Raw genomic sequence first — 27,552 nt, forward strand, 5'->3', positions numbered from 1 at the left:
AAAAAAATAAAAGGCTTGTGAGAAAGCACGAAAAAGTACCCATGAATGCCTTGATCAAAGAAAATAAAGTTCTGCAAATTAAGGAAGCACTTTCCAGTCCGATATGAAGAGATCCTTTGTAAATTGTTTCAAGCGTCAAAGTCCCACATGTGCAGTAAGTCCTCGTAAGGACAACGTTTACCGGCAGCCGACGCTAAAAGGCAGCTTTACAGAGTTGGCACGAGTGCAGTTACGGCCACATATATTCCTCTTAAACCACCTGCATGACAACAAAGCTCACCCCGCCGCCCCTACTGCGCCTTTTCTTCATTCCACGTTATCGTTTTACTGTAGCGGTTAGCATTCTGCAAGGCTTACAGCGCGCATCAGCGTAAGAATGTACATCAAGTGTCTGGTGACTAGCAGACGCATACACGCAGGTTCCATCTGAATGAGGTCGCGACAGCAGCGTTGAATCACCAACGTTTTGTTACAAATGTATCGCAATCTGCATTTTAACAATGTCGTCCACGTGAGAAGATGAGAGAGTCAACTATAGGGCGCAGCACCATGGCGGCTAGATTTCGTGGCTACGCGCTTTTTGCTTTCGACACCGCCAAAAACGAAGACGTAAGCAGCGAGAGACATGCTCGTGACGCAGTATGGTATTGCGCGGCCGTCTCAGAGGCCATGTCATCGCCCCACTTCCCGGGCAGCCATTGACTCCGTTCCTGGCCACTCTCAAGGAATTGTAGCCACGGATGCTATATCTTTCTGGACTACCTGCAAAAGTTCGAAGTATATGCATAGGAGTGGGAGCCGCATGCGGCGAATACTTTCCCTCCTCTAGCAAAGACAAGTTTTAAATGTTGGCGACGGTAGAGCCGCATTGAACCCTTTGAATTTCGTCGGGATCCAGAGACACTGGAGAAATTATGGGACTTTAAACCAGCAGTATGAAACCTCGTACTTTGACACGAACTGTGCTTTAGTTGAAATGACTTTGACATGAAGCTTGAAAACGCTACAGACGATTCTTTAAAATGCGATACATTCTTTGTCCCAATCGTAAAACCGAAAGAAAAAAAATAATTACAACGTAAGGAGTAAAAGGAGCATTCATATACGCGGCATTGAACACAATCGAGTGTCGCGAGACAATAATACGGAAAAAGAACCACGGACCTGAAATGAAAAAGCAGCTTCCCTATAGTGTCAACGAAGCGCAAACTGGCGAGGTTTCTGTGGAAAAAGTGTAGTCTCCCGCGAATAACTCATCCGCAGGAGATAGAGATATTAGAATTCACTGACATTGCGATGAAATACTAGGATAAGAAATGCAAGCGAATTTCGCCTGGTGAAAATAACACTTTACGCATAAGCAGTACTGGGCGCACTTTTCTTCTAACGTGACAGTTTGTGTATTCGTGTGGCACTTGTAACGTGTTTGCCGCATATATATTGCGTCATTTCAAGATGTCTTTTTTGCCTTTGTCATATTGCGGAATGCATTTCCATGTAATCCATGCGGCCGGCACCACCTGTTGGTGCCAATATATCCTGACCTATTCATGCTAATCTATACTAAAAGAAAATAGGCGCCGTGTCGTAAACACAACGATACTGGTACAATTTATCGTGGATGATAGCGCGTCCAAACTTGGCAAGTGATGTTACTGTAAAATGTATAAATTCGGAATAATTTTACGCGGAAAAAGTTGATTTCCATAAAGAATGCGGTATTAAATTACAATATTTAAAGGCACCACTTTCAGCTCGTTGCAGAAGCGGCATACGTCGAAACTGTTCGCGAGACTGTGCGAGGTAGACGAACGAAGTCAATGTGGGGCGACCGAAAGGAGAAAAATAAGCTGAGTTTGTTGGTTCTATTCAGGAACGCGCGCAACGCTACGCGGCGTGGCGGTGATGCCGCAAACCTGCATTCCAATGTCCCTAATGCCTATGGTGTGAAACATATTTAACATACTCAGTGAACGAACTCAGTGAACACACAGAGCTATCGCATACTTTAAGATTATATGTAAAAATCTTGTTGCAGTGTTGGCATTTTGCGCTTCATATGGCATGTATATATCGAGTTTCCCCAAAGCACCGGACGACCATACTGTTTCCGATAAGCTGGTAACCAAGCACTTCATCAAAGAAGTCGCAACAAAATTTCGCTTTCCAGCTGGCTTTCTCGCTTCTGGGCTGTTGGAGGTCATTTATTAAAGTATACTAACGCAACCAAAGTGGCAATAATATACTTAAAATGTGACTGTGACATCACGAGAGCTGAAACGGGATTGTCCCACTATCATTTATCAAAACGACGTTTTTATATGTCGTATCTCTTACAAATATGCGATGGCAGGAGTACTTTGACGCACTTGCATATGCTGAACCTACCTGGAGTTTTTTGTTCTCGCATTCTTCGCTCGTGATAACTAGCAGTTTGAGCCGCTGTGTCTGTCCCTTCAGGATGGGCTCACACTTTTTCGTCAGAGGAACGTGATTCTTCCAAAGTGGGGGAAGTCCACGTGTAAGGCTATAGCATTAAAAAGAAGAAGAGGAGTGGGATCAAATTGTACAAAGCGACAAACACTTTAGATACGCTACTAGTGAAAAAGAAATGGACACTACGCAAAAAGACACAAAAATACCACGTAAGCGCAGACGACAACTATACAGAATTGAAATGAATACACCACTATTGGTCACAATCTGACGCAGCTACCTTGGAAGGCTATATTGAAAAGTGAACAGCGATATTGTTTTGTTGCTTCCGGAAATTCTTTCCTAAAATAGGGGGTAGAATTGTGATAGAAAGTCACGTGTCCATCATAACTATTAATTGCTTCCATCTGGGCTTACTCTTTCTGTGTGCTCTGTATTGGTGTTTCTTTCTTTGCAATAGCGCGGTAATTTCCTACGATAATCATGAACCATCTAGATTCTCCAGATATTCTTCCCAAGCACTCCGACTGCAGCTTGCCACATAGCAGCTCGGATACGCCGACGGTCCTCTTCTATACGAAGGCAAGTCATTGCTTTCATTCCCGTGAATCTCTGCGGACAGATTCACGTCAGACTTTCGATGCAGTAGAAGAGCAGGGACAATGCGCCAATTCCTTTCATCTTCCTTTTGCTTTCTTTTTTCCCGTCCCGTTGGGACCACAAGGTTGCCCTTGATGGTGCGACGTTGGCCTTCCCAGGCCGATCTGGAAGATTGTGTTCCGTTCTTTCTTTAGCGGCCACACCCAATGGGCACATTGTAGAGATCGTCGGCAAATGGCCTAGATTTACTGCAGCGAAGAAAAGCTGCCATCCGAATAATCTCAGCTCTTTGACGCCACGCTTTCTTTTGTGGTTGTTCTGAGTGCCTTTTTTTGCTTCCCATTCCTTCGCATCGTTCGAGGTGTCTTATATCTCCTTGCCCATTTATTCTTCCTCGGAAAAATGTATAAGGCACCTTCCTATTCGTAGCCGAGTACATAATAAAAAAATGAACCTTGATTGTAACGCATATTATCAGCCGACAGGCTTCTAGGATAAAAGGGCAATACGCTTCGCGAATAAGTTGCGATTCAGATTCTTTAGGGACGTCATCCCATATTCACCTTTTATCACACAAAAAGGAACCTATAAGGAACCATGGCAGTGTTAGCCCAAATATATTTATGAGACAGATATTGAGTTTCTAATAATAGCTTCGAAACTGCCAATATAACTATTGCTAGGGAAGCAACCGTGTGAAGAATGCCTGTTCGACCAACCGCTGGAGAAAATTTTTTTTCACATGCAGTTTTGGCTTTAACGGACACCTGTAATGCAGAGTGAATAGACCGCATAGCGCAATGAATCGATACTTAGTTTGCTCCGTCCTTTCGCATACGTAAAAACAGCGTTTCTAATAAAAAATAAGATAGAAAGACAAGTAGCGCCATCTTATCTTTCCACTCCCCTCGCGATACTGTGCCTCTGTTGGCCCATGACTACAAGAATAGTTTTCTGCACCACTTTTTACAATGCAGCGGGATCGCTGAGGCAACAAGAAGACACGCGCAATATATATATATATATATATATATATATATATATATATATATATATATATATATATATATATATATATAAGGCACCTGCACGATAAAGAGCAAGGGCGAGTATATTGGATTAATCTTCGTGTTTCTCACTGGAACATACTTCTTGGCATAGTTGCATACCAGCCGGCATACATCTATGCGCTCTACATTATCTGTCAGATGAAAGGTCCGTCTCTGCCTTTGTTCTCATCTCAACTTGCTAGTACTCAGCACCATGGACTATGAAGGGACGTACCTAAATGAAATGCTAACTTCAAGATCAAATATTTGCAATGGTGGTATGAGCAGTGTCACTGGTGTTAATTCTGGCACTGTGCTACAGTGGGATATATGTCTCTATTAGGGCTTGAAACAAACAAGTTCACTTGGGGCACTGCAAAAAGTTTTACAAGCGTAAATCGGTTTACCGCTTGACATTCTTCAATTGATGCCTCATTTATTTATTCATTTATCTGCTTGCGATATCCCTGTTGTGCGTGTGCGTATGACGTGACCAAACACGCCTATAAGAAAAGTACACGGCGTTTTGTGCTACATTTGTTACATACGTATTGGTTATCTGAAAAGAAGCACATAAGGAATATTTTCTTATAGAGAAAACGACGGTTAGATGGCCGTAAATCTTGCCTATGCATCGAACAGTTTCTCATTGTCCCTAAGAATGGCGACTCCATCGGGTCTCTTGTTGATAGGCTTCTGATGCGCTCCTCGAACGCTTCCGCGCGTTATCTCACACATGCTCGAAAAAAAAGTATGACAACTAAATGTCAATAAAATAACTCCTCTGAACTCTTCGTTCCAGGTAATCCCTTCATACTGATTTATTCGGGTTTGGGGTTTTGTAATACCGTTTTGCGGTATGCGGTGCCTGCTCAGGGAAGGATGTCGAGCCAACTACACTTCCGTTTTTCGTTTGTCGTTGAGTGTATTCTAAAAGTTTTCACTGCCATACTTTTCGAAGATGGGAAGTTCGAAAGTTTGGGCTGCCCTGATAGCAAAATATACGAAAAGAACTGCGGACTACTAACTCCGTTCGCCCCTCACTTGCAGGAAATGCATCAAGAACAAAAATAAGAGAGTGATGTCTGTGGTCCGCCCCTTGCCCGCATGAAAAATGTGAGTGAGTAACAGCGTGAGTGGAAAATCCAGACCACGCTGCGAGATGCCAAGAGCAGTTTCTCTCTGTCGGGATACAGCGTCGGCTCTGCGGGATTCCTGACCGGGAAGTGAAAGTCGCGCGCACGCGTGATGACCTCATACGGCTGCGTTTAATCAGCGGCGTTTTTATTTTGCTCTCATCGGGACTCATGCCGTTGCAATTTATCTTCAAGACAAGAGAGAGCTTCACGTATAATGAGTGGTGTTCAGGGTTGCTGAAATTTATGAGACTTCCTTCTATATGTTTGATGCGCAACAAACAGCGTACTGCAGGTGTTAGCGTGGTCGTAAAACCTTCAATAGGCGTCGTTTCTTATAGGCGTCCTGTTCACAATGATGTTTCTTTTTAATTCGTTTTGTGTGTCTTCGCGCAAGTCCATTCTCTGTTATAGAACGAGAAGGAAATTATTCTGCGTGCTCTGACTTTTGTAGCTCATATGCCCCTTAATACACGCCTAATCCGTAAGAGACAATGATGATCTTAAGAAACATGTTTCCCATATGAACTATCTGGTTATTGACACAAGAATGTTTAGCAACATAAGCGAGCTTCCAATTTCTCAATGTAACATAACAACAGCAGTCTGCCTTTGTTGAAACAAACTATCCGCATGCTGCCTGGCATAGCTATGTCGTTCATTTGCCTAATGCTGCATTGGTAATGTAATCCCTCACGTACGTGTCACTGAACACCCACTACTAAATATTTCTATTTATTCACATTTTACCAAAAATAATGTACGCAATAATATTTACGTGGTCACAAACTGAAAACCAAGTGCGCTTATGTAGCCGTAATGGAGACTGAAGATACGGGGCAAATAAAGCATAACAATGGTAACGAAGAAAAAAGAAAAATATGGCACCGTGCTTTTGCCGTTTCTTTCTGTCATTTTATTTTCTTCTGTAAACGCGCCAGGTGTTGTGTACTGACGCCCCAACAACGCCGTTAATGCATCGTCTGCACAAGCCTTGGGAGGTTTCAGTACGTGAGCTACAGAGATGTCCATTTAATTTCTCGACTACCGCGAACCTAATCGGGCGCGAACTTCTTTCCAAAAGCAAAACCTCGAAGAAGGAAGGACAAATTGCCACACTGCTACGAAAGCATCCTCATTGGGAGCGTGGAAAGCAGCAGCTTACACTAGCAACCCTGCTCAAAGGTACTGTTTTTAGTATTACTTGCGCAAGTTTCCTACCGTTCTTTGTCATTTTTCGGGGTTACCACTCAAAGCTGGTAATTTGAGTCTTTTTTTTAATTTTCACCAGAACAAACTGAGAAGGCTTACAACAAGTGCAGCGTTGGCGGTGGTGCCTTTCTGGGCTCTTAATCTACTTTCGTTGCAGCTGTAACACAATTGCCGAAGACGCAATCAGCCGCTGCATGTGCACACGCCGTTTTACTTTCCTCGTTTCTTCGCAATACAGATGCCGCAGTTTTGTGTCCCTCGTCCCTGTACCACTGCTGCTTATACAGAAACACAATAGCGCATTTTCCCTTGCGTCCACGCGTCTGGGAAAATGGGCACAATTCCACCTTTAAACACCTCGCTACCCCCTCCTAATTGTTTGGCTATTGTTTGTCAATGTGCATATTTATTACTTTCGGCCTCAATTCCAAGCGCGAAAACAGGCAACATTGCTGCATAGGCTCGGCCGAAACGCCGGCAAATTAGGTAATTGCGAAGTTCTCTTCCGTAAACTGATTAACGAAACTGTGTTTCTTTAGCCAGGATAAAAAAGGAAACACAACAGCTTCACTCGCACAATGGGTGGCTACAATGTATGAAACACTATTTCAATACGAAACAAAGGAGACTACGAGTACACCAGCTAAGGGAATCTTACGATGAAAAAAAAAAGCAAAACAAAATTTGTCTGGGTGCACTGCCAGGGAGCTCTAATAGGGCTCATGTCTGGATCGAAAAGGCAAGGCCACAGAGGTAAATCCATGCCCTCGGGCTACAGCATGTGCTACGTTGTTTGCCGTCAAGTTTTCTTGGCCTATAGGGTCCATGAGATCTAGGGAAGTTGTTGGCGTCTTGCTATTTCTTCTAGAATCTTCACTGCTCTGTCCTGTGCCATCTTTCTTTCCCGTTATTCTTGCTAGCGCTAGTAACTATGCCACAGCAAATGCATATACACCAACTAGCCCAACTTTTGCGTTTATTCACTGCTGAGGCAGAGATAAGGCCTTTCTGTAGGTTTTTACACGTGGGTTTCGAGTCGTTCAAGATATTTGCTGAGTCCTTGCATGCGGCGATGCCGAGAATGATGTATACATCCTCCGCCGTTTCTGAATGGTATGCTGGCATCGACTAGCTCATTACCCTGGTTGTTGGTCACGCTAATTGCGTATGATCTTCTACCTAGGTACTTTGCCGTACTAGCTGGCTGGCCCTGTGCGGTTGACTCATTTCTTCCTAGGTGCTATGAAAGCCAGGTTTGACGAGTGTCGTGGTTGAGGTCACACTGAGAATTCCTAGTGCGCTCTGGATTGCTTTTCTGATGAAGATATTGAGCTTTTCAATTTCAGCGTTCTTGAGGAGTAGCTACGGGGTACCGTACGTGATCCGGCTGGTGAGGAAGGCTTAGATTATTCGTATTTGAGAGGTTTGTTGCTCTTTATGTCATCTTCTTTGTGTAGTTATGCGTCTAATGAGATAGGTGACTTGTGTTAGGGTCTTCTGAAGCTTCGGAAGTGTACCTCCGCCAGATCAGTCTTTTTGTATTGGAATTATTATTATTATTATTATTATTATTATTATTATTATTATTATTATTATTATTATTATTATTATTATTATTATTATTATTATTATTATTATTAATCTATTGTATTATGTATTGTGGGGAGATTAAATTACGAAATTTGATGGCTGAAGGTGGAATCAGCTAGCTCAAGACAGGGGTGTTTAGAGATCGCTGGGAGAGGCCTGGGTCTTTTAGTGAATATAGAAATAGGCTAAAGATGCTTACAATGATGATAATAGCGATGACGATGATGACGAATATGAAAAGCGCTATACTTACAAAATGAAACGGAACAGAAAATTTTGAAGGCCAGTGCAGGTGGAAATATGCGATAGTGCGATGTTACATTTCTACGCATCTGCACGTATATTCACAAAAACCCTTACGCTATAATTGTTCATAAGAAAAAAATTTCAACCAATTGTGTCGCTCACCGTATTATTAGCGATGGTGGCCTGCAAATGGTAAAGAGCACTGGCCTAGCATAAGACCAGATCACGCAGCGAACTATCGGAAAAACAATGGTCCTATTGAGTGCTTTCATTTTAAGATATTATATCCACGTATATTCGGTCCGGTCACAGGAACTGCGATACCATACTTCCTTTCGTCATGTTTGCTTATAATACTGTCCTCCAGACAACAATTAACTGCTGTCCTTCAGTCGACTACGAACGCGCCCGGCTTCTGTATTGGACAGCAGCTTGCTCTTGGCACTCACCGCTCCATCCACGTCCTTTCCGAAAATCACCCGTGCCAAACACAGATGTTTAGAGAGACAAAAATGTTCGCTATAATGCAACACTGCGCGTTGCTTCGGCCCGCCCAGGACACTAGATCCTATTGTATGCACGTGGTGAGAATTTCACCAGGTCTATGGAAAAATTTATTTCTGAATACATTTGTTCACGCAGCATCCTGAAAAGAAGTTCTGCCGTAAGCTACTGCATCGCTCCTGTCACCTCGGCTATTGGTTGCTGTCGCCGCAGTGAAGAGACTCAGTGGTGCCCTGGACTAGGGGCCCACCCAAGGCTGACGAGGACCCAAAGTTTTCAAGAATGAAGACGTCCTCAACTTGCTAATATCTTAAAGAACCAATAAAGTTTTCCATTCCATTCTCGTCTAAAGTGCTCTATTCGCCGTTCTAACCATTTAGAAGTTGAAGCGTTGCTGGCAGCCTCAGTGCGAGGAGGAAGTTAGTGTGAGAGCTACGTGCGAATTTTATTGTTGTCATTCATATATCTTTACTCATCAATAACCGCTATTTTTTTCTTATTCTAGGTTCTCTGACGTGATTAGCTCCGAACTAATCATTAATACAGCCATGTTGTTTCACCAAAATGCAACGTCATTGTTACCGCCGTGACGCCACCACATAGTGAGAGAAACACTGTCGGGAAGTCATGGCTAAATTGCTTGTTTTGTTGCACTTGACGGAAGACCCGCAATCGGTCCGCGCAATCCAACTACTTCTGTGTTTCCACATTGCTATGGGGCACAATTGTGCGGCTTTTATGCACAAACCTTCTGAGTGCAATTTGTTCCCGAAGCAGAGCTCTTCCCAATATCAGTGGCTATGCAGAATACATTACATCACGTTCAGCAGGAGGTTAGTTAAAACTTTACTTTCGATGCTCTCTTCGGGAGAAGAAGAATGCGGCTGATAAGCTCCTATGCTAAACTCCCATTCTTGGGGTTAGCAAAATTTCTATGTCTCAGTCTAGCATACGGAGGAAGACATTTAGGAGGTGAAACTCCCGTCAACGCGAGCGACCGCGGGTGGCCAGATAAGGTCACAGTTGTATTCGCCGACGGGGTAGTATGCAGTGACGGTGCCATGCGGCGCGTCGTAGAAGCCGTAGCGAAAAAAAAATGCAGCGCCCGGACAGGCGGCTCCGGCGCGCCCTCCGGCCACTACCTCCGTACCCTCAATAGAAGTCAGGCGCGCGTGGCTGAACGGGAGCACCACGCTCGACCGGTTGCCCTGGCAACCACCGCAAATGGCGGTAATTTCTTTCCAGGCCACCAGGCGCCGCCACTATGATAATGGCTCCTCGGGCTTGTGACCTTTTCTGGTCGCCGCAAACAGCAGAGTTTCCACTCCTAAATGTTTCTTGCTCCGTGGTCTAGCACAGCCTTTCTTTGTTTACATGTCCTAATCAAGTACACTTACGTGTGATTGCAGCAACGTGATTGCCACATTACGAGCGCTGCCTAGAAAAAAAAAAACCTAGCACGTTTTCGTAAAAATTCAGAAATTTAGTTTAACAGCTTCTACGAAATTTAAAACTGCCAGTGAAGTGCTTATTTGACGTTTAGCGCCTGTACTTTACCTGTGACACTGCTTCCCCAATTTCAAGATTCTCTTGAAAACGTAAACGTGCTTTGCAGAAAAATAATTGACGGACGGCCTTTTCCTGAGGAACAAATGAGATGCCAGTGGAAAATGCAAATGCGACTAGATTCTGTCTTGCAAAAGCCACAAAAAAGCAACATCCCTTTTTTCGATGACGTGTTAAACACTGTTGGCACTGAAGAGAGAGAGAGAGAACCTAGAACCAGAGAGGTTAACCAGAGGTAGTACCGGTTGACTACCGTACACAGAGGAAGGGATAGTGGGATAAAAAGAGAGCGTAATTGATGCAGAATATTGTCAATGCTGCGTAAAAATAAAATGTTTTCACAATTCTTTACTTTTGTCCTGTTAAGATGCTGTCCTTTCTGTTTAGTTTGGTTCCTTACACTTGACGAATAAGGACCGTTTATTTCTAGTAAATCTAGCATTTAATAACAGTAATAACATTTTCACTGACAGTACATTGATGATTTCGAAAGCGCATTCTTGGAAATTCTTCATTATCATCCTCTCGAGTCTATTAACGACAACGACAACAAAAAGAAGATATTTGAAGACTTTTTGTTGTGAATTACTGCGTGAGTTGTGCAGAAGTTTCATTTTCATCGAACCTCGAAAACAACAAAATATGTTCAAACGCACCACTAAAACTAATTTGATGCGTTGACAAATGGTTTGCATAGATCATCCAAGATTGCTTCGAGATTCCTGATCTTTTACAAGGATACGAGAAACCAATTGAAAGTTTGCGGAGAAACAACAGTGAGGCCAGGGCATCGTTTGCCTACTCCATGTTAATCTGAGGCACCTAACCACAATCAATCAATCAATCAATCAATCAATCAATCAATCAATCAATCAATCAATCAATCAATCAATCAATCAATCAATCAATCAATCAATCAATCAATGATTTTGTGCAATATGCTAAAATATATAAAAGCAACAGGGAATAACGAAATATGGCAGATATGCTAATCTGCACAATAAATGGACACAGTTGCTCAAGAAGAAGTGGGCAGCAGCCGATGTAGGAAAATAAGTGACAAAAGGAAGGGAATAGTTTTTTAGAAGTGATTCTTGTAGGTAATAACATTTCGTGCCTTTATTAGGGCACCGCTAGCGCCTCTTTGATTGGAGCGTTTGAAGACTGGAGTGTAGCAACACTGCACGATGGAAACGGTACAGAAACGAATGGGAAACTTTGCCATTGACCAGCCAATGAGAGTTCGCCACTGTCCAAAAGGCTTTTCATATCCTCACCAGTGCCAGAACAGAGCGTAGAAAGCAGAACAGTATGGACATGCGACTTCTTTGTGACACCACTTGCCATGGCTTATCCCGAATCGAGAAGACCTAAGTTGTAGCAAGAACTTTATTAGTATTCCAGAGCTCATAGCACCATAAATTTAGGGATAAAGTACAATTACTCAGTCTCTCATTCTGGCATATCTTGACTGGCTCTTATATCGGCCTCATTTCTTCCCACCAAAAATTTGTAGAGAGTACAGTTTTGAATTTAATACCAATAAAGCGTTTCTATTAATATCGGCTGAGCTTGTACATCACATGTACTTTGTGATTATGGGTATGATCTCCATTATTATGGGTGCGAACGCAGAAACACGGACCTTCTCTATATCATTTTATTGCTATGAACTGCTCAACAAATACTCCAGGTGGCCCGTCTCGGAAATTTACGATGTGTAAAAATTATCTTTAAAGGTGGCTTCCTTCTGTGTCATGTCAAGGTAAGTCATTTCGGACATCCTGTCCGGTCCTTTGTTTCGAAGCCACTTAAGTGCAGAAAATGCCAGAAATTTGGTCACAGGAGCGCGCCAGTGGAAAGTCTAAGACCTGTTCCCGTTGTGAAGCACAATATTCTACCGATAACTGCCAGGCTAAAACTTAGAAGTGTCCAAACTGTCACGGGCCCTAAGACAAATAATAAACATAATGTCCGAAACTTAAGTGGGAACACTCCATCTCGAAAATGGTGAGGGAGCATTCGATTCATCGTGAAACAGCTGCTGACATCTGGTGACATTGCTCTCGTCGCAGACGCTCATCAAGGGATTCTTCTCTCCGAGCACAGAATACACATTCCGCAATGCCTCTTGCTGTTGAATTCGCTCCCCCTACGCCGCAATATGTATCCAAACTTTGTATTAATAGTTGAGCAGCTGAAAAGGCAGCCGTGGATGAAGTATGGCCCCCATCGCCAAGGATAAGCCCTGTGCATAAACTACAACAAGGATTAGCTTCACAAGGCTCCACACATAACCCTGATGAGCTGACAGAGCATGACCGCAGAATTGTGACCATCCTCAAGTCTTTAATAAATACGATGTGGGTGATTCCAATATGCCAACAGCTCGAAGCGCAGTGCACTTGTTGGATGCCCTGAGCCCAGTGCTCGTAAACCTTGCGGAGGCACAATGGATCTTCCACTGCCTTCACTTCGCGATGAAGTGCGTAGAGCTACGATTTTTCAGTGGAAGGCCAGATGATTCAAATCATGGATCTCCTGCTTTCGCCAATATGTTTTATAAACTGATTTCTTATAGTGGTAATATGTGAACCAAACGTGTTAAAAGCGTTAAGGCTATCTAGGTACGAAGCCTTTATGGCATCAGGTGCGGAGAGTCCAGCAAAGTAATTGTTTGTATCCGCAGCTAAGTAAATTACATTCCCTATTCGGTGCTACCTCTTAATAGGAACCAATACATGTGTCTCCGAATTACTAAGGATAAGGTGGCCTTCAGCCGTACCGGCGCTTACATCTCTCCATCTAGTCGGTCAGATGGCGACTGACTAGAAGACATCCTGACGGCGACTGCTGGACCCTGCATTATATCTGGTGGCCTTATTGCTCATTATTTGGTTTCGGGAAGTACTAGAATATATTACAGGGGCTGAAAACTTGTGGAATTTGCTTGCGATCACGAAATCAGCATTAGGAACAATAGCAGTCGAACGCACTTGCATGGCTTAACTTATAGCAGTTACTTCGATTTGACTTTTGTGTCCCGGCATCTTGTTCTAAATTTTCGATGGTTCTCTGACATCGAGACTCATGACAGTGACCATACCTCCACCTGCTTTAGAACAACGGGGTTTGGCAGCTCCTCTTTTTCTACATCCTCACAACTATGGTTGTCAACGCACAAGCCAAAGGTGGAAGAAGCATGCAAAGAAGGTTTCGCCTGCATCATTGGGGACCTCATTACATGTGTGCTGGAAGCGTCTAAGTAGCTTTTGCATCAACAACAAGACGTACGGATTTCGACATGAAACTTGATCTACTTTGAACGACTCGTAGAAGGGCCTAGAGGCACTACAGGTACAGCAAGTCAATTCATGACCTTAGAGACGCTCGACGTATGCAAAATAAAATCCAACGTCGTATGAGCCAGCTGGAGGAACAACGGTGAAAAACGTTCTGCGAATCACTTGACCCTCGCAAGGCACTGTCTATCCCATGAGGAACCGTGTACAGTCTTGGCTCTTCTCCACAACAACGGCATCCATTCCGCGCCCTAGCCTTCCATCAAGACCGTTAGGACGTTCATATAGCCGAATATTTCTGTGGGAAGTTTGCGCGTTGTGGTAGTAACTGTCAATGCCGAAATTCTGGGCCAGGTTCATCCGACACGCTTCCGGGAATTGAACCTGTCTTTCTCACTTGAGGAACTGCACGCTGCTCTCGTCATCGTCGCCAGGACCAGAAGGCATTATCTACGCTTTTTTATGCCACCTAAGTGAAGATGGCCGAGTTCGACTTCTGGAATGTTACAACCAGTCACTTAATGATGGCGTCGTTCCTGAACGGTGGAAGTGCAGCCACTTGATACCACTCCTAAAGCCTGGAAAGTCACCACTTGATCTAGCATCCTACCGACCCACTCCACTGTCCAGCTGCGTTGGGAAGGCCATGAAAAGAATGATTCTCACACACCTCGAGTGGTATCTTGAGTCCCACAACATATACCGCGAGGTTATGGCTGGCTTCAGAAGAACCCGCTCCTCTGTTGACAACTTCATCAACGTCGTGACATCTGCGCAGCAAATAAAACACCTCAAACAAATATTGGTTATACTTTTCCTCGATCTGAAAGGCGCCTGTGATAATGTAACGCATGAAGCCATTTTTGATGTACTAAAGATAATCGAATTGTTGGAGAAATATTTCGGTGGATTCGGAGCTATCTACTCAAAAGATCATTCTTTGTGTAAAGTGCGGATTACCGATCCGCTGACTATTACACTTGCCATGACATCCCGTAGGGCAGGGTTCTTAGCTCCACTTTCTTCAACCTTGCAATCATTGGACTTGCCGATATTCTACCACATACAGTCAACCTTTAGATATATGCTAACGACATGCATGTGGGCCTCGGAAGTTACACGTCCCTAGGTGCGTGCATGGCTCCAAAGAGCTGTGACCCTGATATTGTGGTATCTACTTGCTCAATGCCTCAGCATTTCGACCTATAAATGTGCCTCCGTCGTTTTTACCCACACGCCCATGGCCTGATAACCCATTTATATTGACCACCGCACAGTTTCATACGCCAAATCTCACCAATTCCTCGACCTTATTATTGACGAAGACCTTTCATGGAGCCCCAGCCCTTCATGCTTAAAGAAGAGGCTTATCTAGATCTATCGCACATATACTAAGGTTGCCGGTAAAACGTGAGGCCAATTCCGTAGCATCTACACATCATATTCACCGGGCACTCTTCCTAGGATACTTGCGATACAGCAGACTAGTAATGTTCAATGCTAACAAAACTAACATGCTTGCCCTACAAAGCATTCAAGGTCAAGCCTTCAGAACATGTCTGGAGCTACCTCGATGTACTTCAACCGCAGCAACAACTGCCACCACGAGAGACCACGAAATAACGACTTCTATAACTGGCGACACACTCCGGGCGCATACTCGCCATATACCCAGAGTTCCTGACCACCATCTCGCTCGCTTTCCTGAGAAAAGGCACAAGAGAGTGTTACCCAGATGAGTTGTGGCTAACAAACACTCTTGGTCATTGAGATACTCGCCCACGACAAGAGACCGACCACTCTGAGGTGTTTGGAAAAAGCATCCTGTGTACTTAGCTGTTTTAAGAATTGCGAAGAGCCATCGCAGCCCCACCATCGCGGCTCTCAAGCAAATCACATTGGAACTTTTGCATTGTTCGTACGATAACCGAAACCATGTCTAGATGGACGGTTCTGTATAGTAAAGTTCGACGGGCGCCATTGTTACACCATCTCAATGGTCGTCATCAAGTTTAAGACTTACCTCACAACATCTACAGGTTCTCAACTCGCCGCTCTTCATGGTGCTGCGGAATACATTGAAAAATAACCGCCTAGCAAATGCGCAATACTTTCTGATTCGAAAGCAGCCCTCCAAAGCTTGCGAGCTTTACGACGCGGTAATTACGACCGCTATAGGGCTGGTGTGGCAAATCAACAAAATTTTCATTGCGCTTTTGAACGTGGACATGACGTCATCTTTCAGTTGCTGCCGGGACAGTGGGGCATCGTTGGAAATTACCTCGCCCATGACGCTACCCGAAGTGCTCAGGCTGCAGCGCCGACACTCTTTATACCTTTATCGAGAGTAGATGCTGCAAGAGAGCTTCGCAATCTTTCGCGTACCTTCGCGTTGCGTTACTGGCATACACCGCAGACCTCTAACCGTCGATTATACAGCCTCGGGCAATCACTCCCATCACTGAAATTACCAGTAAATATTTCACGACGTGCTTCAACAATGATGCGTCGGTTGTGGGAAGGAGTAGCCTTCACTAACTCTTACAACTATCGTATTGGAATGGTGCACTCACCGATGTGCGCTTAGTAAAAGTGTGAAGAGACTATCAATCATCCTCTGTACCGCTATTCTCGCTTCTATAATCAACATCAGGCTCTCTAGTGTGCCTTGAATAGGCTGGACAAGATGATATTTATAGAAGCAAAGGTCTTGGGGGCCCGGCCTCACAGTTCATCAACCCAGAAACCTATTCGAGGGCTTTTTCAGTATCTGAAGGCAACAGAATTCAGTGCCGGACTATAGACATGCTGAACCTAGCTTAGTGCATGCGAAAGTGTGATTTAGGCTAATATCTTCTCACTCTCTGTATTTCAGTCCCCCATTCCACTACCTACGTCTAATGTAGCAAACTGGACTCAGTCTGCTTAACATTCCTGCCTTTCCGTCCTCCCTTTTATTTCTCTGGTCAACATTCCATGATCCACCTCCCGAAACTTGATGAAACAAGCCTATTTAGCGACACTCATTGCATAGAATATAGTGCGCAGAAGTCCACACAATGAGTGCCCGTCGGCGACACTGGAGCGATGAATAAAACAGTCGATGCGCCCTAATGCAACAATATCTGCCATCTGTGAACCTTATGTCATGAAAGAGAAATTCGAGAAAGTATAGTTATGCCACATTAAAACTGAGGGCAGCATAAAAACACAGAACACACAGCAGAAAATTTCTTCGAGTAAGGTGATTGCAATTTTCAAATGTAGAAAGATAAGTTTTTGAGGCGTGTTTTACTTTAATAGGTAAAGCTCTTAACCTCTAAGCGGACTGCGTGGTGCAGCACTTGGAAGAAATAGCAGGGGGTAAAAACGTCAAGCGATTCGTAGAACCGAAGATTGGGATGGATTGACGAAACCCAGGACCCAGCTTAACGGGCACTCTCGGAGGCGCTTCAAAAACAGGCCCTCGTTATTTCACACACGCTGCGACGAAACTTGCGCAAATTCTGCTCTAAATCTCAGCCTAACTCCCAGAAATTCTCTCGGAATTTTTTTCTTTGTATTTGTTCCATGAGCGCCTGTTTGAAGCTTAAGCGAACCTCCCAGGCTCATTCTCTGGGGAGTCAGCGCTACCGGAAAGTAGAGCAAAAGAGAAGGCTGTGATAGCACGCTCCATCTCCATCAACTATACGAGGTGCCTGCAAAGACCAGGCGTGGCCAGGTGATTCCGGCTAGCATAATCCTCTCAATCTGGTCAAAAGTATCGGCTCGATTTGGTCGCAAGGTGAGCCGTATGGAGTGGTGATTTGTGTTAAGTTCTTATGGCTCGAGCAAGATAAGTCTGATATAAAAAAAAGAAACGATGAAATACGGCGCACATGCATCACTTGATCTTACATTCGTGTTGGCAAACAGCGAGTATACTTGTGTTTCAGGCCCCGCTCAGTGACACTCGGAAAGTAGAACGGCGGTTACCTCCAGCACAGCAAGATGTGTGTTTCTTCTTTTGCTACAGATCCAGGAATACTCAGAATAAAGGCAATCACTGTCAAGAAATATGTCGAAATTAGTTTCTTCCACAGCTGTGATTTCCAATTCCATGCGGCGGATAGTCCGAGACCTAATATTTATATTGTTAGTATGCGACGTAATATTTCCTTCCAATTACAAGACAGACATAGGTAAAAACAACCAGACGGGAGAACAACCAATTCTCACCCTGTCTACAAATTTATATCTTCGTACCTGTCAAAAAATTGTAATATATACTATTCGCCTGAGAATTCCGACATTGTTGTTGGTAAATTTTCTGTTGCAAGTTTTACATTCGCAGCCGTTAAGAGTTCTTGTCACTTACGACGTGTGCGTCTGCATGGATTGGCACACGTAATTCGTCAACATTCCCAGATGTCGTAAAGCCCATTCGACTGTTACCTTGGCACAGTTACATTCAGGAGACCTGCAACTTGTTCCATGTGTCTTAATCGGTGTGTCAAAACAATGTTCCTATTTTCTTTCCTATCTTCTTCTCTTCTCCTCTTTTAATTCTCTCTTCCCAAAAGAGTAGGCAGGCGTTGTGCCCCACTCGGTGGCAGTTGTCAGCTTGCTACCTCCGTTTCCTTTGTGTGCTTGTATGTTTGCATGTTTAATAATAATAATAATAATAATAATAATAATAATAATATTAATAATAATAATAATAATAATAATAATAATAATAATAATAATAATAATAATAATAATAATAATAATAATAATAATAATAATAATAATAATAATAATAATAATAATGTTCTCTCTAAAGTTGGAGCCCGCAAGTGCTAGTTGCTTTCTCCGGCACCGCTGCTTCGATCAGAACCACGCAGCCACAAACTGAGGAATTGTTGTACAGAGGACAAAGACAACGAAGCTTTGCCGAGACAGGAACTGGAACAAAATGCAAGAGCAAATGAGATTACTGACTGCATGGCGGGTCTTTGAAATTTCCAAAGCTATCACTGCCAATGCTGCGAATTTTGGGTGAAACGGGGAATTCTTTTGATTACTTGTTCTTAAAGAAAGAGGTATTCTGGAAGTACTATCACGCTCGTCAGCTAAGTGTTCCAATCTCAATGATAACCAGACATCTGGTAACCTGAAAGGTAATCTGAAAGCGCGATGGCAGAATCGAAGGAATGAAGCCGGCGTAGTCGCCGAAGTTTAGGCAAAGGAAATGCATTTTCAAAGGATACATAAGAAAAAAAGAAGGGAGTGCGATCAATGAAGAGAGAACTTTATTCGCGCAAAGACAGAACTGGCCATGCGACCCAATAAATCGCAGTGTGCGTATTCTGCCAGGCAAATTTTAAGCAATCCAAGTACAAAGAAAGAAGGATTACAGCCCCATTAAACGTCGACGCCATGGTGTACGCCTAATGCGTCTGCCAAACACTATTTCTTTATGGAAGTGGATGACAGGAGCTCTTCCCGCATCGGGGGCTCTATGCATTTGGCGTTACTGACGATGCATGTCTTTCGCCTGTGTGCGTTACTCATTTCCCGCGCATTTCTTGGGTGGAGAGCGATGTATCGCTCGCTGCGTTTAGCTGACTCTGCCGACAGGTCAACGTGTACTCACTCCGCCTCCACCGAAACGCGCGCGATGCTATAATTACGGTGTATCCTCCCGGCGCATTCCTATACAGCCGATATAGCGGTTCCAATGGACTTCGCCTGAGCCTGAACGACTCGCCTCTTTTTCAACTTTTTAAATGAGCTCTCGCAGATTCCTGAACGCCAAATCAGTGCCCCATTTTCGAAGGACTCACCGGCGCGTGTAGCAGTCTTTCGAAATGTGCGTGCTTGCAACCTGTTCGATAATTTGATGACTGACTCAGCGCAAAAAGCTGCAGGCACGCTTTTCAAAACAGCGATACTGGAAAGACATTTATTGCACATTGGGAACTCTCTTACCGCTAGGCTGATGTGACGAGAAGTTTTGGTTGTGCCGCTGTCTCACTGACTCTACTAACTAAAGACACCATTGCTACTGGAGACACTATTGCGAATGATAGGTTTGCCAGATAGGAATTAGGCGCAAGACGTATTGAAATTTGCGCAATCAGATCTGTCGAATCTAAAAAAACTGAAATGTTTTCGTCTATGAACTTTTGTGCGCTTAAAACGTGGCCACAACATCCTCCTCTTTCATAATGGAGCGCATTAGTTGATTTTGTTTGCCAAGGGCACATGTTGAGGTCGACGTTCAATGTGTGGGAATTTTAGGGGCTTCTACAAATAAACGGCACAATTTTATCGGATGGTATCTGAGAAAACATGTCAGAGTCAGCTGAAGTGACAGGATATTGGTTCTTCTTGTGCTTTCCTCATTATTATGTTCGCCGCACACATTTTTGTCATGTCATATTTTAGATCAAAGACGAAAACATAAAATTACTCCCAATTGCTGACCCTCATGAGTGCAGACTAACAAATATCAGAATTCTCTGATCACGATGCTTGTGATATCGCAATTCGCCCTAAAGGGTGTATTTCGAGAGAACAAGTTCACCAATATTTCAATATTCTAGTGCTTATATGGGTGAAAATTTTATTATTTGGTCCAAATACCAATGGAAACGGGAGAAAAAGAAAATGGCAGAGCTCGTCCGTCTGTAGCTTTTTCTATTAGGGAGAGCCAAACGATGAGTCGTGCAAAAAAAAAAACGAAACGAAATTTTTCCTTTCTGCGGCCAATGTGCCAGTCTTCAAATCAAGACGTTCCAGAAGGTTCTCAATTCGCAAGGTCCAAAACGACGACACACATATGTGCAGTTCTTTTCTGTGATTTCTTAACAATATAATTATAGTTGCTTTCACGGAAATGCCATTCTTCAAATCAAGAAGTTCCAGAAGGCTCTCAACTCGCGAAGTCCAAAACTACGATACACTTATGTGCAGTTCTTTTCTGTAGTTTCTTAACAATTTAATTATAGTTGCTTTCGTTGAAATAAATCCCCCATCCTGGCAAGCAACTCTTACAGAGTGCAGGCTTAACCCAAACCTCCTCGCATAAAGAACAAAATAGACAAACACACAATTGTTGCAATACCGACTTGCACAAAAGAATATAGTTGCAAGTATACGAAAATATTTTTTCAGTATCACAGAAGCACATTTTGATTTCAACGCCTCCGCCTACGTGAAGGCTTCAATATAGGTACACGCGTCAATATTTGTGCTCAGGATCATATACGCGGAAAACAAGCCTGGCTGGAGGCTGGAGGCATGCCGCTCGGCTGTGACACATGCACTGCTGGAAACATGTGGTCGCGTAGCATGCCTGCTGTAATGTGCAACTGTTAATCACTTGTGGTTGAACAAGACATATTTCCGTTATCAACACTACAAAAAGCAGACAAAGCCCCTTCATCCAAACGTTGAATGCAGAAAAATTTTTCTTTTGTTTAGTGAGAAATGTTAATCGTTTCAAGTCTCGACCTTCATCGGCACCTTTGTCTTGTTAGCAATCTTATAATGTTGACGTTTTTCCAAGAACGTATTTCATTCTCCTGACAGATATCCCGGCAAATACATAGCAGCAGAATCCAAACACACTCATTGGCTTTATATTTGGCGCTTAATAAAAAAAACTGTCCATCGATTATGGTACTTGCTAATGTGACATTGGAGCTGAGCTGTATACGTGTTTTCATTCCGCAATATAATATGGCAAACATTTTGAGAGCAAAATCACCGCACCAATTGGCAATGGGCCTTCGCAGTGGGAGGGGCAGTATGTTAACGCTGGCAGGATGACCGCCATCGGAGCCAGCTGTGGAGTGATGATGACGCGCAACGCAGGAACGGGCACCTAAAAGAGGTGCTGTAAGAAGGTCATGTGGTGAAAATTTGTTTAGAGCTCTGCAAACGACCGCTCTCTTAACCCAAATGTTTGTTCTGTGGGAGTGAAGCATCTTGAGTCATTGAATCAAAGCGAAACAACCAACCCACGAAACATAAAGATAACCTATTTTAGTGCTGGTAGAACTAACTTGTAGGCAAAGCCAGGTGTTTATGAATTATTTAACGTACTTCTGCACGTGGTACGTGAATTAACGCTGCGTGTCCATGCATAATCAGACTATCAGCTCGTCTGCGATGCGCGCTGGAAATATTTCTTACGCATATCCTTAACGCACCGGCTGGTGTAGTCAATAAGACTGGATGCAAAAGCCCTGTGTGTCGCTCATATTGTCAAGAAAAGCTGGTGATTGCTGCATCAGCGGCTGAGAACTGCTAATAGTCACCTGTTCGCTTGTTTCTAGCTCATGACAAGCGTTTGGCATTCCTGACAACAATAGCCGTTCTTTGGCCGACGTGCATAATATGCAGACGTGCAGACGACACATAGCTATGTCGAACAGCTTAATCGAGACTATATATTCCTCTACGGGGCATCAAGAGCTATTGTGGCGATGCAGTTGGCGAGAAAACTCCTCAATAGCTAGGTACATTCTCCGCATCCCATGAAGTTCCTCCAATATTGTATTGTGAGAAAGGTTATCAAATGCGCCCTTGAGGTCTGCTGCTTGAGGTCTACTGGCTAGCGTGGGCACTAGTCTTTCCTATACAAGGGCCGTGTTGGATATAACCGTTTCTTTGACCAGTAGGAACTCGTATTTACAGGATAGCCCCGTTTAGATCCCTATCATGGTATTTGGGAACTACCTTATTTCTTCTACGTTCCGTTGCAGTCCTATTTGTACTACTCGTGGTGATAGTTTGCCTAGGCAGGACATGAGAAAAACGGGCCTCGGAGTGCCTATTGAGGGGACCTTTACAGGCTTTGGCATCATGATAGTATAGCGTATTTGCATTCCGGGGGCAAGTGGAAAATAAAACTGACAAAATTCACCAATCGTCACCGGATCGTATGATGCCCAGGCCACACAGGCATCGAAGTGAATGAACAGGCCGATTCGCTAGGCCGAGGGATTATTAATCGGGCAGACTCGACTGGGACAGTCCCTGGAAGCCACCCTAATAACCCTTATCCTACGAATGCCGGAGAGACATTCGCTTATCAGCGTACAAAAAAAACACCGTATACCCCTCACCGACAACTCACTCGAGAGGAAGCGGCCCATCAGGAATTACAAAACACCATGTTCCCCACTCGCAACAGGCCCGACTTCCCATGGTGCGGCGACCAACACTACAAGACATTTCATGCGATTGTGAACCACACCCGTCTGATAAAACATGCCACACAACGGGGCAACGGGAGGCACGGCTAACTTGGCGAGCTCAAACTTGGCGGGACAACAGCCCTCCATAAAACAGGTCAAGCGGGTGGCCCAGGCCAGAGGGGCCCTGGACTAAAGGGCCTCCGTCCATTCCAAGAATTTCCTTTTAAACAATAAATTTGTTTTCTTTCTCTCTCCCCAGTGACTTCGAGAAGCCGTGACTTGCTTCAGCCGAAATCATCCCACGTCTGAAAATGCCCTGATTTCATCATGCATACGACGGGGCTTCCTTCCATCGATACTCGAGTTAATACGATGAATAAGTCAACAAGTTAAGCAACTTGCTCCTCGACTCAACTCCACTGCTTTCGTTCATACCTGCCTTCCAGAACGACGACCACCGGCGTCATTCTCCAACGTGGTCGGCATTCATTGTGCCTCCCTACCAGCGGGCTGCACACCCTCAGCACGTTCGCCCTCCGCTTTGCGATGTTTAAAACAACTTCAAGTGCGCCTTTCCGTTCCAGCGATAAGAAAGAACACTGATCTACCTACCTTGGCCTTGAAGCAAGCAGCTCTGGATTGTTTGCACACTTTTCACTTTGACCGAGTCCATACATATATACGGATGGCTCTTCCACTCAGACCAGCTGCACCGGCGCAGTAGTTATACCTTCACGATCAAATAAGCATCAGATACGAGATTTCTCATGTGACAACATCAACCGGTTCGGAGCTTGTTGCCCTCCGAGGTGCCGTTGATTATATTAACAGCCAACCGGCTAATCTATCGACGATACTCTACTACTCGATTTGAAGTGAAGGCGGGACAACGATGGTGGACGAAGAAAGAATACACATACACACACAGGGCGCCACTTCCAACAATGTTTAATCAGAAACAACCCCACTATATTATACAGGAAGCGTGCCTGCACTTCAGATCATGCTTAACCAACACGCTCAACTATCCATCCTAATGCTGCTACTCGAAGCCGGCCCCACAATGTATTTTGTCAGCTCTTCGTCGCAGGTCCTGTGAACAACTCATGTCGCAAATACGAGAAAGGCACCATCACATGATCGCGAAAGGTCACGACGTCATGTTTCAATGACTGCCGGGTCGTTGCGCTATCTCCGGCAGCGACTTCGCGGAGGAAGCTGCTAGGAACGCACACGAAGGAACAAACCTTGCTTCTGTACCTTCGTCGAGTACTGACGCAGCCCGACGCTTAAATAAGCTGAGTGCACCGTAAGACATTGGAGGAGTGGCATACACCTGAATTCATCCAGCATCAGTTGCATTCTATCCACCCATCTATGCAGCTGCGGCTATTACCTACGCTTCCGCTAAAGCTGGAAACAATGCTGTGCAGTTTACGTTTGGGCGTTGCATTCACCAATGCATATACGGGTTTGAATGGAATGGCTGATAGTGCCATTCAGCCTGTGGTGTCGAGGAGACTATAGAACATCTACTGTGCTTCTTCCCACTTTTTGAAAGTAAAAGACATGACCTCTGCACAGCTGTAAATGAGTTACATAGAAAATCGTTGAACTTGAACAAGATCTTGGTACTGTACCCTCACATATCGCCGCTACCAAAGGCAAGAAAAGTGCTGCTGCGATATTTGAAAGCAACTGGATTGAGCGACCATCTGTGGATATAGAGCAGAAAAAGTTGACTACATCGGCGATATCCACAGTGGACTTGCTCTTCTTGTCGTAATCTTTCTCCCCCCTTTCCCCTTCTCCCCAGTGTAGGGTAGCCAACCGGGCTCCATCTTTGTTAACCTCCCTGCCTGTGATTTATGTGCTCCCTCCCTCTCCACTTCTTTCTGGTAAAATTAGTTGAAATCTCAGTGACTCGTGTTTGCGTATGGTACTGACGTAACTATGCGTAGAATATAAATTATCCTGTACCAAGATTCATAACTTCCGCCTTTCTCTCACTTAGCGTTCAACTATTTTTCGTTCTAACCTTTGTTGCACTGTCAGTAGCCTCTCGAGATTCTTTATCACTTATATTTCAGGCCAGTAGGTTATTACAGGCTAAAAGCACTGACTGTACGTGCTCATGGCAAATTAGTTCGGAAGCCGACGAGGTGGAGTAAAATTGGAGGAATCCGTACGGTTTGACTCTCCAGCATTGGGCTACTCTTTAATGAATGTTCCCTTACCTTGCACGCTTCCGCACAACCAATTTGCGATATTCAGTGCACCTGCACTTAGAGTAGTCAATTAACCCATGCACTGCGATCTCCAAGCCTCTCGCTCAGCTCAAATGGTAGAGCGCCCATCTGAGAAATGCGTTTGTCCCGGGTTCAATTACAAGACGCGGACGAATTTTTGATCCAGTGCTATACTTTCCGTAAAACTCGCAGTGGTTTCTTCTATAACTTCGTGTTACTCTGGGTGGATGACAATATCTGAAACTTTTATACGTACCAATTTTCAAGGATATCGCGGCAAGCTACCGTTCTCGTGCTGCTGCTATGAAACACAGAAAATATATGAAAGAATGGTCGGTCAACACCACAGGCACAAAATGGACTGGCACGCAATCGATCTCGCAGAGACAGAATGCAGCACATGCGATGTGGGGTCGTACACGCGCCAAGCTTCTCGTCCCTGGCACAGACAGACATCAGGACTAGCCCAAACTGGACGAAGAATATACTACAGGTGCCAACGCCGGAGTCGCTTCGAAGCGTAGTGAGTAATGCCAATTGATCGAAGCGTCAAGAAAGCTCGGAATCCGCCAAGGATGAGAGCTATTGGTAAGCGGCGCCCAGAAGAGATGACTTTTTGCTGTTACGAGTGCCGCTACGTCCCTCAATAGCTAGCCGGATCCCTCGCTTTATGCCTGCAACATATAGTCAAGGCTTCCTATGGGGCGTGCAAAAGCGCACGTACTATCCCGATTGAAATTCTATTACGTTCTCCCGTCTGGAGAATGGAGATTGTGTGCGTTCATAACCGGAAGTGTAGGCTTCTTGACTAAGCACTTATTTTCGACGCTGTCCGAAAGGCCGGATACAGCGTCACCGGTCTTCAAAAGGAGCCCTTAACAATTCCCTCTAGAGCTCCCATGTTGTTTAGTTGTGCACAGCATGAGCGCACTATCCAATAGCATAGCAGCAGCTCTGACGAAATGAACACGAAAAAAGCAAATTGTTGCTTTGCAGAATCCGCTCAACCATTTGTATACGATGTAGTCATGTTTATAGCTATAACTAGGACAGTCAACATTGACCAGCGCAACCCGAACTTACATCAGCGGCATACTGCGCCCTTTTCGCTATTGTGAAGTTCTCAACCACATGAGGCTAAGTTTAAGTGACCTGGTGGATTTCTTCAGAACCTCGTGCAATAATTCTTGCAGGAGATGCTCTATCAGCTGAAAAAGCAGCATACGTTCTGGTAGAATTATCTAGAATCCTACACATCACGCTGTTTGAGCACTTTTTGTTGATGTGCTCTATTTGTTTCGCATGTTGATTAGGTGGGCAATGGTGAAGCCTTCCAGAACTTCCCTCTAAAAGTTAAAGTGCCTGATCATTTAGTTTTCCGATCAAGAGCTTGCTAGGTTATTATTGAAAGTTCATGGCAACAGTCTTAACAGGAAAGCGTTAAGGGCCCCGTGTCACAGAAAATCTTATGTCCGCGTCTGGCGTTCAGTATCGAACGTCGCTTCGCCAAAGAAATGTTCCACCTGAATTCCATACCACGCATGTCCAACCACTCTTCTACCACAAAAGTTGGTCATACCTTGTCTTTGATTCTTTATAATGTTATTCCTCAGAATTTTGGGAACGGCAGCCGACAGACAATTGTAATGCAAAAAAAACTAACACCGACAGATCATATCTCTTATGTTATCTCGTCTCAGACTGAAATATGAAAAGTGCAAAACAGTAACAGGAGATCGACCCACGAAAGAGGCCGCCTTTATTCCAGAAAGCTTGCCTGCTAACATAGCATTCGCCGCCAACGTTTCCCGATAAATGTTGCGGTTACATAGGTTGCAGTTGCTAGGAGGCGTGAAAAGCGGTCAGGGGTCTTGGAATGCTCTCGCGCTCCACTCCTGAAGGCGAAGCTTAGGCGCCCTCCAAATTTTATTATTTAGATAGATAGATAGATAGATAGATAGATAGATAGATAGATAGATAGATAGATAGATAGATAGATAGATAGATAGATAGATAGATAGATAGATAGATAGATAGATAGATAGATAGATAGATAGATAGATAGATAGATAGATAGATAGATAGATAGATAGATAGATAGATAGATAGATAGATAGATAGATACATACATACATACATACATACATACATACATACATACATACATACATACATACATACATACATACATACATACATACATACATACATACATACATACATACATACATGCATACATGCATACATACATACATACATACATACATACATACATACATACATACATACATACAAAGTTAGATAGATAGATAGATAGATAGATAGATAGATAGATAGATAGATAGATAGATAGATAGATAGATAGATAGATAGATAGATAGATAGATAGATAGATAGATAGATAGATAGATAGATAGATAGATAGATAGATAGATAGATAGATAGATGTGCCTCAATAGCCATTGGCCCAAACGAGCTCACACTATGTCCGA

The 27,552-nt window shown here is 44.0% G+C and overlaps 1 long non-coding RNA gene across 3 annotated transcripts in view; it reads right to left on the minus strand.

The window, feature by feature from the left end:
* The window catches only part of LOC135899137 (uncharacterized), a 154,379-nt gene that overhangs the window by 48,154 nt on the left and 78,673 nt on the right, over positions 1–27,552 (minus strand). For all 3 annotated transcript variants that reach the window (XR_011512741.1, XR_011512743.1, XR_011512742.1), the window contains exon 6: positions 2,389–2,527. This is a non-coding gene — a long non-coding RNA (uncharacterized lncRNA). The remainder of the gene's footprint in view (positions 1–2,388; positions 2,528–27,552) is intronic.

The sequence above is a fragment of the Dermacentor albipictus genome, chromosome 3 (genome assembly GCF_038994185.2).
Source record: "Dermacentor albipictus isolate Rhodes 1998 colony chromosome 3, USDA_Dalb.pri_finalv2, whole genome shotgun sequence".
Classification (NCBI taxonomy): domain Eukaryota; kingdom Metazoa; phylum Arthropoda; class Arachnida; order Ixodida; family Ixodidae; genus Dermacentor; species Dermacentor albipictus.